Source organism: Hippoglossus hippoglossus, chromosome 9, assembly GCF_009819705.1.
Source record: "Hippoglossus hippoglossus isolate fHipHip1 chromosome 9, fHipHip1.pri, whole genome shotgun sequence".
NCBI lineage: Eukaryota > Metazoa > Chordata > Actinopteri > Pleuronectiformes > Pleuronectidae > Hippoglossus > Hippoglossus hippoglossus.
The window spans coordinates 11,141,408-11,153,585 of record NC_047159.1 but is presented as its reverse complement, the minus strand read 5'-3'; the positions used below and the strand labels follow the sequence as shown (position 1 = coordinate 11,153,585).

General features: G+C 40.2%; 1 protein-coding gene across 1 annotated transcript in view; it reads left to right on the top strand.

Annotated features, from left to right (window-relative positions):
• The window catches only part of ccser1 (coiled-coil serine-rich protein 1), a 113,940-nt gene that overhangs the window by 24,355 nt on the left and 77,407 nt on the right, over positions 1-12,178 (top strand).

Genomic DNA, 12,178 nt, shown 5'->3' with positions numbered 1-12,178 from the left:
AGCCGCATGAAGCCCCAAAAATACTGTTGTTTGAGTAGCAGGAAAAAATCACATTTAAGTATCTGAAACAAAAAATATTTAGTTTTTTAGCTTTAAAATAACAAAGACAATTATCGAAATTGTTTGCTGTTCCTTCATGTTTGAATTTCACATTTAAATGCTGAAAAACTGCAAATTAATGAATTACATAACAGCCAGAATGTAGATGTGCCAAAAATAAAAATGTTTGCCCTCAGTTGAAAGATGAGCAATTCATTTTTTTTTTTTGTGCTTTGTTACATGAAGCCCTCTTCAGGGGGTTTTCACTTTTGCCAGTTTCAACACTCCTGCACAACAACATTGCCTATGCCTCTGTGCCTTTTGATTGGTGGAGGAAGTGGGTGGAGGACGTATTAGACCGGTGAATACTCAATATTTGTTTGTGCTGCATCCTAATGTCTCGTTTCTGTGAAGACTCCTCCCTCGTCACTCCTATAGGAAAACACAGAGAGGAAATTAAATTTTGACAGTAGGGATATGGCTTGCCTGTTGTTATGGTAACGGCAGTCTCCATATTGAATGTGCCCCTTCCCTTCCCTTGCCTCCTTTTCTTTTCTTCTCCTTCTTCGCTTTTCATCGCTGTTTATTACTACTTACGTCAGGTAGTCCGAGGAGAGAACATGCAAACACTCATGGGTGTCCTTGTCATTAAATGTGCAGTCCCTATTTCTTCGCTCCTGATTTGAGGATTAACGTGCGGCTAAAACATTTGCATGCTCTCGCGTCGGCGTGATAAGACTCGTCAGAATTTGTCAACAGGCTTCAATTCTTCCCTCTGACGATCTAATTAAAGATGACTTCTGAGTTTATGTGTTGGTTTCTTTTCCCAAAAATGCACAATGTTTGCTTTTCTCGTCTGCATGACACTGTTGAAACTCTCATTTAACAGCCTGCCAAGTCATACTGGATATAAAACAACTTCCTACCGCACGCCTCGAGCTACAGGGTCGGTTAGTCAGTCAGTCCTTGTTACCTTCATTTTCAGTTTGCGCTTTTCGTGTGTTACTCCTACTGTTTAAACTTGTTTTGTGTTTGAATGCAAGAAAAGATGAACGACTGAAACAGAATCACTCGGGTCTTGCCACCTGAACCCAGAATATACAGCAAGTGGGAGGAAGATTGAATGATCACAATAGTTCTTCTCGAGTCAGTTTGGCATTAAGACAAAAAAGAAAATGCAGATTGGGCCTCTTGCGTTTTGAAAAAGACACCTTCCTCTCCCATTTGGGTCGATATGGTGCACAGTGATCCACTCTCAGTTCACCCTGTAATCTCCCACAGAGACGTGTAATCCATGATTATAGAGAATTCGCTCACATGCACTCAGACACAGAGGGGAGCACATTTGTTTAATGTTAATATGATTCATAAAATATATCAGCCAAGTTGTTCTCTAATCCCACCTGACTTGATATAGTCAGCAAAAAATAACACGCACATCTCCTCCTACAGTAAGTCATATGCTTACAGACATTCACTCGCACGCACCCATGCACATTTATAAAAATAGACAAGCCAAAAAAAATCCAGCTGAGCCTCGGAGTGGAGCTGGGGACAGATAAAATGCACTGCAGCATGATTGTCAGACACACACACACAGCATATAGTAGGATTTGGCAGGAGCGCAGAGTCGATTCCCCTCCCTCTCTGAATTTTCTGGTATGTGATGGTCCTAAATTTATTAATCTAACAAGCAGTCATGAAACTCTGTCTTTTATCTTGTATAAATCTGATTTTTTTGTGGCTGTTTTTATGTCTCTGTGCTGGAGGCATTATGTTTCATGTTGTCCGTCTGTCTCCATTCTCGTGAACGCGAAATCTCAGCAACATCGTGAGGTCATTTCTTCAAAATTGTCTCTAATGTCCCCTTGGACTTAAGGATGAACTTATCAGAATTTGGAGGTCAAAGGTCAATATTGCTGTTACCTCACAAAATGGAATTAATATGCAAATAATGATAAAATATACTTTTTAAACACAAATTCAAAATCATTCTATACATTATATGTGCCTGGAAAGAAAACTTAAGCTTTTCCTGACATTATTTTGGAGTGGGTGCTTTTATTTTTTTATCACTGTATGCATTTTTATAGTGTAAATTGTTGTTGGTTAGCTTCTAATTCAGTCCATCAGTTTTACTGAATGTTAGACACAGGATTTGTTATTGGCGTTTGATTTAGTTTGTTTCCCTTGTGCTTTGAATGTGGGGTTCTACACTGCTGAATAAATCATTGCTTTGCTCTCCATTATGTTTTTGTCAAATGAAATGAAAAGAATTGTGATATTCAGGTTACTCTTTTGGTAACAGATTGTTAGACAGTAAAAATGGTTCATTAGGCCACTTCTCAGTGTCTGAGCCTGTATATGATCCTGGATCACGCCTGTGTGGCAGGTGGAGAGATGTTTATCCCAGCCGAGCATGATTACTTTATATCGGGTGAATTGTGCACAGCATCCTGAAGTGTTAATGTTTCCAGGTTTGGTAACAATGTGGCTGTCCATATCTGGCAACCCATGCCATGAATGAAAATGCTGCATATTAGGGTTGGGTTAGTGTTATGGGTTTATCATGGTCATTCCAACTAAAACTACTGTGTATGTTGTTTATACATTTGTGTTTGTGTGCGGATTAAAGTGACACAATGCAAGATTCGCTCTCGGCTCTACTCGGGCTCTCCCTACAGGTGAGATGAGTAATTCACTGTCGTAAATTCTGCGGTGTCAGCCTCCCGATTGTATTTTAACTTTGTTCGCTGTTTAGCCAGCACTGTTGCCTGCTTTATAAACACAGACTTCATACTTTCAGATCCTATTATTAACCCAACACATTACACGTGGAGCGCACAATTACAGCAATCATTGTGGCCTCCTATATGCATAATACCTGATTAGACAACCCACAGGTATGTTGAATAAGCAACCATTTGCATCTTTATATCTTACTCACCAATTTCCCTCAGCACATAAATATACAGCAGAGTTCAGCATTGCCATGGAAACAGCTTTTAAAGAAATGCGGATGAGGAGCCTACTTGCCTTTAATATCCTGGATTAGCTTTTTCCTGGCACCTTTGCACATTTCCATTTCACTTAATCCAAATCAGACTTTATGGCGGTGATGTAAACAAGAAATACTGTGTGAGTGCATCAACTCCAAAAAAAAAACATGACTAATGACAAAGTCTAAAAGTTCCAGAATGAATAACGGGATATTTGTAAACTTTTATTTTGTATAACTGTCAACAGGAATATGAAGTTTTAAAGAGTTTGAAAACTTTCTCTGACCTGAGTGCAGAGTTTTTTTACAACGAAGGCGCCCGCACTGGATCACTGTCTCGTAAATCACTTGTACCTTCGCTAAAACTGGAATCTGTGTTATTACTTTGTCACGGCAATGTCAACAGCGCCACTACAAAATAACAACAAATCATAAAACGACTCATCTTACACAATATATTTGTCCGCGTGAAAGGAAATTAGGCTGCCTGACAGCAACAAGAGGAAATGAGATGAAAAGGAGGGAGACATTTTTATTTATTTTCATGTCATTGTGGTTGTTGTTGTTGTTACAGAATGTCATTTTAAAACATTAGCAACATGCTGTGTTTGTCCACTTAGAGAAAACATTTCCTAGAATGGGAATGTGCAGCGTAAGTACAGATATAGTACAGATCCGCCCCTGTGTTTGTTCGCTGAACTGAAAACAGAAAAACAAACATTTAAATGCCTCCTTTAACAAAGTGGGCACACACTGTTAAACAGCACTGTTGGATTGACAGTATAATCCTATTCGCTCCTGACTGAAATACATATTAGCAACTCAGGCTCAGAATGCAACACATTATCTTACACTTATTATATAAAGTAGATTTTCATGGTGTTACTTTAATATTTCTTTTGCCAATCTCACCTGAGCTTTTGCACTTTTAGCCTCTTGAAGCTGCAGGTTCATTTAAGTACGGCAAAGGTTTCTCAAATAAAGCTTTAGAACAAATTGCACAAAATTATCATATTCAGAAATAATGAACTGAATAGATGAACGTTAATGTGCCCTCAACATAATCCCCTTCGGGTTCGGAATTTGCACCTTTTAATATGGATTTGTTGATTTGTTTCAAATAAGTCTGCCTCAGTCAACCGGTGGTTGTTTTTGTGATCTGCTGTCAGTTCTCATTATTGAAAATTAAAAACTGGCAAAGGAACAAACACCACTTTCATAAAACAACTAGAATGTTAGTAGAGTGAATACCTCTGCCAAGACAGTCTCCTTATAAAACCTTACTTACATTTACTAGATCCAGATATTTAATTGGATCTGCACCAAAATACCCACACTCATACATGTCAGTCCCCTAAACATGCTGGATTTAATAAAAAAATCCAGATTCATGAATAAATCTCTGAGAAATCCAAGAAAATATTGAAAAATATTCTTGAATTTAAACAAAATTTCTTGGATTTGCCTTCTGATGTGGATCTGCACCAAAATTGAATGAATGGGTTCTTCCATGACCCATTTCACATTCTTCTACCAAGTTTTGTGGCAATTCGCCAAATAGTTTTAGTGTAATATTGTTCACAATCAAAAAACCCTAACATGTCACAGATTTTTTAACACCGTTTTAAAGCGAGAATGTTTTACTTCCGTGTATTATTGCTTCAGGCTTTTACAGAGGACAGAACTTTGGTCAGTTTGCCTTTGCAATGTTCTTTGTTACTGGAACATTTAATATGTCACCTGGGACCAGAATTTAATGGATCTCTGCAACAAGGAGTTATGATAGAAATTAGTGCAAATAAATGTTGGTAATTCCCTGTGGTTTCTCCCCCCCACATATAGCTGTGGTTCACAGCCTCTCTGCATGACATAACATTGTGATACTCACAGATGCAATGGAAGTTGACTGTGGGGAGTCTGAGAAGTTAACAGATACTCAAGTCAACGAGAGAAAAATGGAGTGAGAGGTTGGACGGGTGTAAAGGTTAAAGAAAAGGCATAGATTTCTTCTGAAACGAAGCACAGATTCAAAGTGCAGGGAGCAGAGCAAAGGACAATTAGGTTAATCAGAAAGTTGCCCCCCTGCCATATTACATTAGTATTATATTCTCTCCCTCTCTGTGTCTGAAGACCTGAATTCACCATTAGATTCACTGCCTGGAGCTCGTCTTGGGCTTACTCTTTAGTCACAGATGCACTTTATGTCGGAGATGAGTTTAATGGCAGCATTAAACATTCGTAGCCTCAGGTGCTGAATGCAAATGAGTACACTGTGCCTGTCAGGTGGCAAGAAGGAGTGACAAATGGGGACAATCATTCTCCCATAGCTGCGGTTTACTGTAGCACTTTAGCCGAGCGCTCAAGTTCTCGAAACGACGCACAGACGTTGACAGAACACAGGCGCACCCAGCCAGAGACACACATACTGTATAATGGATTGCTCCCATGAATATGTTGTTGTCAGTAGAGATTTAACGAGGGAAAAGTTGACATAAGGGACTGACTGCCTTTCTCTCATCATGTCGCGGTGTTAAAGTGTCCGCTATTATTGTTATTTTTCCTCCAGAGACAATGCAGCCGTTATACCACTGATTGACAAGGGGGCAACCCACTCCTCCCTGCTGTCGTTAATAAAAAAAGATAAAGATAATGCTCTTCAATCACACATCAGTTATTTGTCTTGTCGTCATTTGACACATCACACACTGAACTGAGCATGATGCAAACCCAGACATCTGTGTGTGTGTGTGTGTGTGTGTGTGTGTGTCTCTTCGTTGTTGGCTCTGCAAAGTGCATTGTTTATGGCCAGTGTGAATGTGCAGGTATGCCTCATCGCTGGGAGCCAAGAGTCCAGTAATACCACACCGTAGGAGTGGTTTAAATAATGAAAGACATAAAAAGGCAGATAATTGGCATTTTCAGGAAATGGATCACTTCTAATGCTGCTGTTGAGAATTGGTTCCTGAGAGGAGGCGAGTGAGTCACAGGGACGCGGGGGGTTGGGGAGAGAATGAAAACAGGAAGTGAAAAACTACACTTTGAAAGGAGAGGAAATAACAGGTATAAACGGTGGTAGGAAAGGAAAGGAAAGAGAAGGAGCAAAAAGAAAATCACTGTTATGGAAGGGGGCATTTTTCACACTCTGCCCCTTTTATATTTTTCCTTTCCTTTGTGTATTTAGTCCGAAAGAAATGTAGAAGGAAAATCTCTGTGAAAATATTTAATTACAGTTTAATCTATGTATTTAGTTGTAATTAGCTCCTCACTGACACGGTCATGTAATACCGGTTTTGGCCACAAGCTGGTGTAATAATACATCTTAATGAACTCAAATTAGCACTTTTTCCACTTGAGTCGTCGTCTAATTGACTATCACTCCTATCACAGTCTCCCATTCTCTGCACTCACATACATATATAACCTGTTCAATGGTCTAGTGTGTGTGTGTGTGTGTGGGAGAGAAAGAGAGAGAGCGAGCGAGCAAGCTGTAAAAAAGAGAATAGAGTGAGAGTGTTGGGCTATCGACTCATGACAGTGAAAAGACAGATGACCCTGAGAATAAGAAAGGCCTCCCTGCATGTATAACATCTATCATCACTGAACAGACCTGTCTTCAACTGTGCTAAGTGCGTGCCTGCGTGTGTGTGTGTGTGTGTGTGTGTGTGTGTGTGTGTGTGCGTGCACGTGTGCTTGTGCACGTATATGCGGAGTAATTACCAGCAGATGAGACTGGTGCTTAGCTGGAAAATGTCTTTTTCTATTCTGTAACTGCAGTCAAAAATATATGCTTTGACGCGCTCATGTGCACACGCACACCTACACACGCGCACTTGTACATTACTGCCTACACAGCAGTGGCAGCTCAGCCTCAGCCAGTCTTTGCCAGTGCTGCTGTCACAGAAACATCACTCGGATCTAAGTTTGGTTCCTCCCTCATGACGGAGGTTTCAGTTTAACAGTCATGCTGCACGATTTATTCTTCTGAAACTACCGAAGGGAGATTTGTGGTACAAAATATCAAACCAAAGAAAGCGTAGAAAAATAACCCATTGCTGATATAATTCCCCCAAAATATATCAAAAGTTGTTGTTTTACTCTCATTGTTGCCGGTATCTTGATTCAGGCATTAACTCATTGCTTTAGAGAAACATGGGAATGTTTAGATCATACGAATGCAAAAAATAACATCTCATACAGAGTGAGATGGGATGTGAACCTTGATGTCTATTGTCAAAGTGAAAGATTTTGTGCAAACATCCATTTTCACAAAAAAATCACATCCTTAATTTTGTCATACACCTCATGAGCTACTTGTATTAGGACATACGATAAAATGCTATTGCAGACAAGCTGCTTTCAGACATGCACTAAACTCCTGCAAGCTTGACCCAGACGCTTCCCCTCGCCTAAATGCTCCGGACATTTTCCTGTTGCTCTGAATGCATCCAACCAAGACAATCTCCTGCTTCATATGTGAAAGACAAATCTTTGGAAAATGTCCAGACCTTCCTAGAGTTCATGTTTTAAAATGGCTATAGTTAGTCGATTTATTTGCAGTTTTTCATTGGAAATAATCACTTACTATGTATGGCTACCACTACAGACAGCATAACATTTGATCCAGATATGACCATGAAGGTGAGGGTTATAGTGGTATTTCTATTTTATAAGAATGTTGCAGAGAGTGTAACACATTTAAAGCTTGGCGCTGCTTGACAGCAGAAATATTTAACCAGTAATACTGCATTTCCAGTCCCCGGAAACATGAATGTTTTCCATAGGGCACCTCCTCTAGGATTATTGTTTCAGGGGAGGTGAGCGGTGTTTGAACCCTGCTCCCACTCATCCTCTTGTTGCTCTGTGCATTTCTTGTGCACCGCGAGAATCCTAACCTGAACCCTAGAGAAAGCTGGAGAAAGGGCTGGAGTGTCAGACTCTGATAAATACACAGACGTAGAAAAAAAATGAGAAAAATACAACTTTAAGTGAGAAAAACTTTCTAGTACTTGCTCTGCACTGTACCACTTGACATAAGCTGTCAGAGAGAAGAGTGCATGATTGATCATATGTCATTTATTTATGCTAAATTCATCCCATCGAGATAGCGGGGTGCAAAAGAGAAATAAATGGTGAGAGTTCATTCTAACCTGAGATGCCAACCAGGAAGAAAAGCTACAAAAAATACAGTTAAATTCTTATTTTTCTTTTTTTTTAAAGCAGTCATAGCTGCTTGACAGACAGAGCTCACCTGTCCTCAAAAGACAGCAGGCTTCATCGACATCTGTCTGACGTGCTCAGCAGAATCCCAGCGGGGAAACCTCAGGCTTTGATAGTGCATCAGTTTAGTGTAGTGGTTGTCAAAGTGATAGGAGGAGAGAAGAGATGAAGGGGCGAGGGGAGAATGGTGCAGACGGAAAACAAGGGCCCGGGCAAAGGGAGAGAGAGAGAGAGAGAGAAGGGGGTGAAGACGGATGAGCAGAGCGAGAAGGAGGGGTATAATAGAAAGAGGGGTGGTGAACCAGTGAAGAAGAAAGTACGAGGGCAAACGAGGGAGCAATTCAGAACAAGCTCTCCAGTGAGGAGTCTTATGTTGATCGATATTTTAGTGATATGCTCTTGTTTTGCTCAATGAACATTTTTCCTCTGGAATCTGCTGTCGGACTTAATGCTCCTCCGCCGCTGTTTTCCTCGGCTATTTCTCTGGAACAAAAGGCATCTAATTTCCTCTCACCTCTCCTCTAAATGGCTGAATCAGTCAGAGCGAACGCAAGACTCCTGATGATGAAGATCTCCTTGTTTCTGTGATTATGCCCCCCCCCCCCCCTCTCCCTCACTTGCTTTCCTTAATATGCAGACTGTGAGCTAGCTGGTTGTATTTGTGCTTCTCAGACAGGAGGTTGATATTTCTGAGTTCACCTTTAGAAAATGTCATAAAGAGGGTGAAATACACAGTCCCGCATTTATGCACTTGGGTCAGATTATCCCAACCTGGCGGGGGAAAGTTGAGGCAGGAAGCAAGCCGATCTAAACACATTTGAATAACACATCAATTTATTAATCAGTTTTTTTCTTTTTCAGTTTCTCTTGGCCAGTTTTTATTCAAGCCTGGAGTGAAATGTTAATATAAATGCACATCTTTTCTGCATTGTGTTTTCTACAAAATAAAAGTTTTCACATTGGCGCCCTTCAGCTAACAAAAACGCTGATACTGAAATGTCAGTGAAAGGCTCATATTGGCTGATTTTTATCGGACTATATTTCTGGTTTGACTACATGATAAAGATGGTCAAAATGATGTCGACAAGACAGCAAGGGAAAGTACAATAAAATAAATATAGAAATTTAGTAAAGAATAGAATGTTGATATTGTGCAACGCATTACATGGAAGAAATATTCTTATAAGCAAACGTCACATTTACAGCATTTCTCCATACTTATAGTTAAACCAAAAAATTTAAATTTGGCATAAGAGTACAAGATGTATTTGCTATTTGTACTACAGTTCATATCATAGTAGAGTATTTGATCAGATAACCTGCAGTAAGGTCTCACAACCAATTAAAAATGAACAGGACAGAAAAGAGAAAGAAGTGAGAGAGAAACATCATCTTTTCACTTTTAATAGCTTCTCTCATTCAGAGCACACTGGCCTTGAAAGCAAAGATTCAACAGGCTTTTGTTACGTCCCCAGTTTTGACATTTGAAACATCTCTTTGGGCCATGTGAGTGTCACCGATTGAAAAGCTGACTTCAGCTGCATTTTAATTTTCGTGTATTGGGGGAATGTTAAATTCTGCTTTTTAAACTTTGTTTTCAGCTGTAACAAAACTCAGGGTTGAGATTATTACAACGCTTTTGAGTTTAAAATCTCTCTCTGCACTCTTACCAGTGTTGTCATATAACATTTTATGCATTTTAATTTTTAGCTGCATCTGATCATGCTTTGCCATTTGTTTCTTTACAGTAGTACATATGAACTTATGACCATAATTCTACAGCCTAGACTTCAGTCCTTGTGTAAAAATTGCTGTGTGAAAAGAGTGCTCAATGTTCCCAGGGATAATTATTAACCTAGGGCCAAGGTTAATCGTAAAAGGAGGATGTAGAAAATGATAAAGTTCGCCGGAGAATTGGTTCTCATTTGACATTTTGTGTGCAGGAGATTTAACAGACCGAATTAAAACATCAGTCACATCCTTCTTCTGAATCAACAGAGGGCGAGTGTGAGCTTTGATTTGAGGCTGTTTACATGTCTGCTGGAATATAAAGTAGCCTTGAATCATTAACAGCTGAAGTAAAATATGCTCCTGGTGAAACCTAAACTATCACAGTGACTGAAAGAAAGTAATGTGGAGCCTGGAGCGCTGAATGACTGAAGACGTCGCTTTTATAGATAAGGTCAGCGTTAGTAGTGTTAGCACTTGGATGGAGCCTTATACCGGCGGCCGGAAGGCAGAGAAAGACGAGGAATGCTGTGACTCTGCAGCGACCCTGACTCCTGGCGAAAATACCTCTCGGTGTGTGTGTCCTCTGCTGCGCTAAATACGTAGGTGTTGGAGATAAGACAAAGAACAGAGGCCGTGCACCAGATTAAGATGTACAGCTCCACAGGCCTGGTTATTGTTTAATGGACTGTGTTCTCAAAAGGGACAGTTAATTAAAACAGTGCTTTTGGTCAATGTCTCCCTGCTGATTTTGACCGTGTGAGTTGAAATTCCAACCGCACACCTCCACCAAAGTGTCACAGTTGTCTGGAGGAATACTGTATCGTATAGATTCAGAGGCGTGTTAATAATCAGGCCTAAACAACGACTTATGAACTTATATTCCCCATCTCCTCTGTCTGTCGAGTGGCCCGGAGGTCGGCGGTGCTTAACTTGGAAGGCTTTGTTATTAAAGAAAGGTGTTTGATATGCAGCACGCGAACGTGAAAGATCTCTGCCCTGTACACACAGGGACACACTGACAATCATAAAATCAGATGCATACATAAACAGACTGACAGCGTTGTTTTTGCAAAAGAATAATTGTGGACTTGCAGTTATACAAAACACTAAATTAAGACTCCTTGGGGGAAAAAAAATATGCGAAGGACAGAGACACAGGATCACACGGCTGTGATGAGCTATAATGATTCAAAGCTCTTGACAATGAAGTATCCTTTTGAGTTGATAATGATTGTGAGACGCAGGATTAGACGATGGACCCGTGTGCTTTGGCCCCTTTCATCTTTTAATACAGTTGTGTGTATGTGTTTCTACTCATGCGAGCACTTGAATATGATTTTATTTTGCACTTGTGTCGTCTGTTTCAAAGCAGCTTAAAACAGACTTATTAGGGGGGGGGGGGGTGTCCTGTAGGGCACCATCCTGACCATTTTGACCCTCTTCCCTTCTGTAGAAATTTCTCCTCTGTTTCTCGTTCTGTAGAAATTTCTCACTCTGTTTTTTTAATTGCCAGTGAAAAAGATGAAAACATCAAAATGTCCACATAGGGGCTTTAATAAACCTGAAAAAACCTTGAGAAAAAGACGTGCGTATTGCCCCACTACTCCCACTATGATGCAAGCAATTCTTTTATCATTCCTTTGTAGAAGATAGCGTTTTCTGTGTTGCATCTAACTGACAAGCTACGGTTTGGACCTCTTAACTATTCTTTTCCATGGGAGCCAAACTGGCAGGACACAGTCAACACCTTTACTGGGACAACCACAAGATTTCTTTTGTGACCTGGAAACGATGCTCCGGGTTTCCACCGCTTGAAAACAACAACTTTGGTCGTTAAACAAAAAAAGATTTGATTGGTGGAGTTTTTCTGCTGCCTCCCTTTGCACTGCCTTGTTTCTCTCTGAATTTGCCTGATGAGAAATTAATTGATGTATATTTATTGTTTGCTAGCATGAGACGCTGCAATAGCCAAACTAATAACGCTTCTACTCAGGTGAGAAGTGTTGCTATAGGTTCATGACAGGTTGACCCCCAATTGAGAAACTATTATATACTTGTATTAAGAATATTTAGGATTTGAGTAGAGCCCAAGAATGCATGGGAAGGTTACATGTCTAGAGTGTAGTGTGTTGTATCTACTGTGTGGTCCACAAGTCTAAGACCCCTTACCTTTGCATATCTTTGGACCCCACT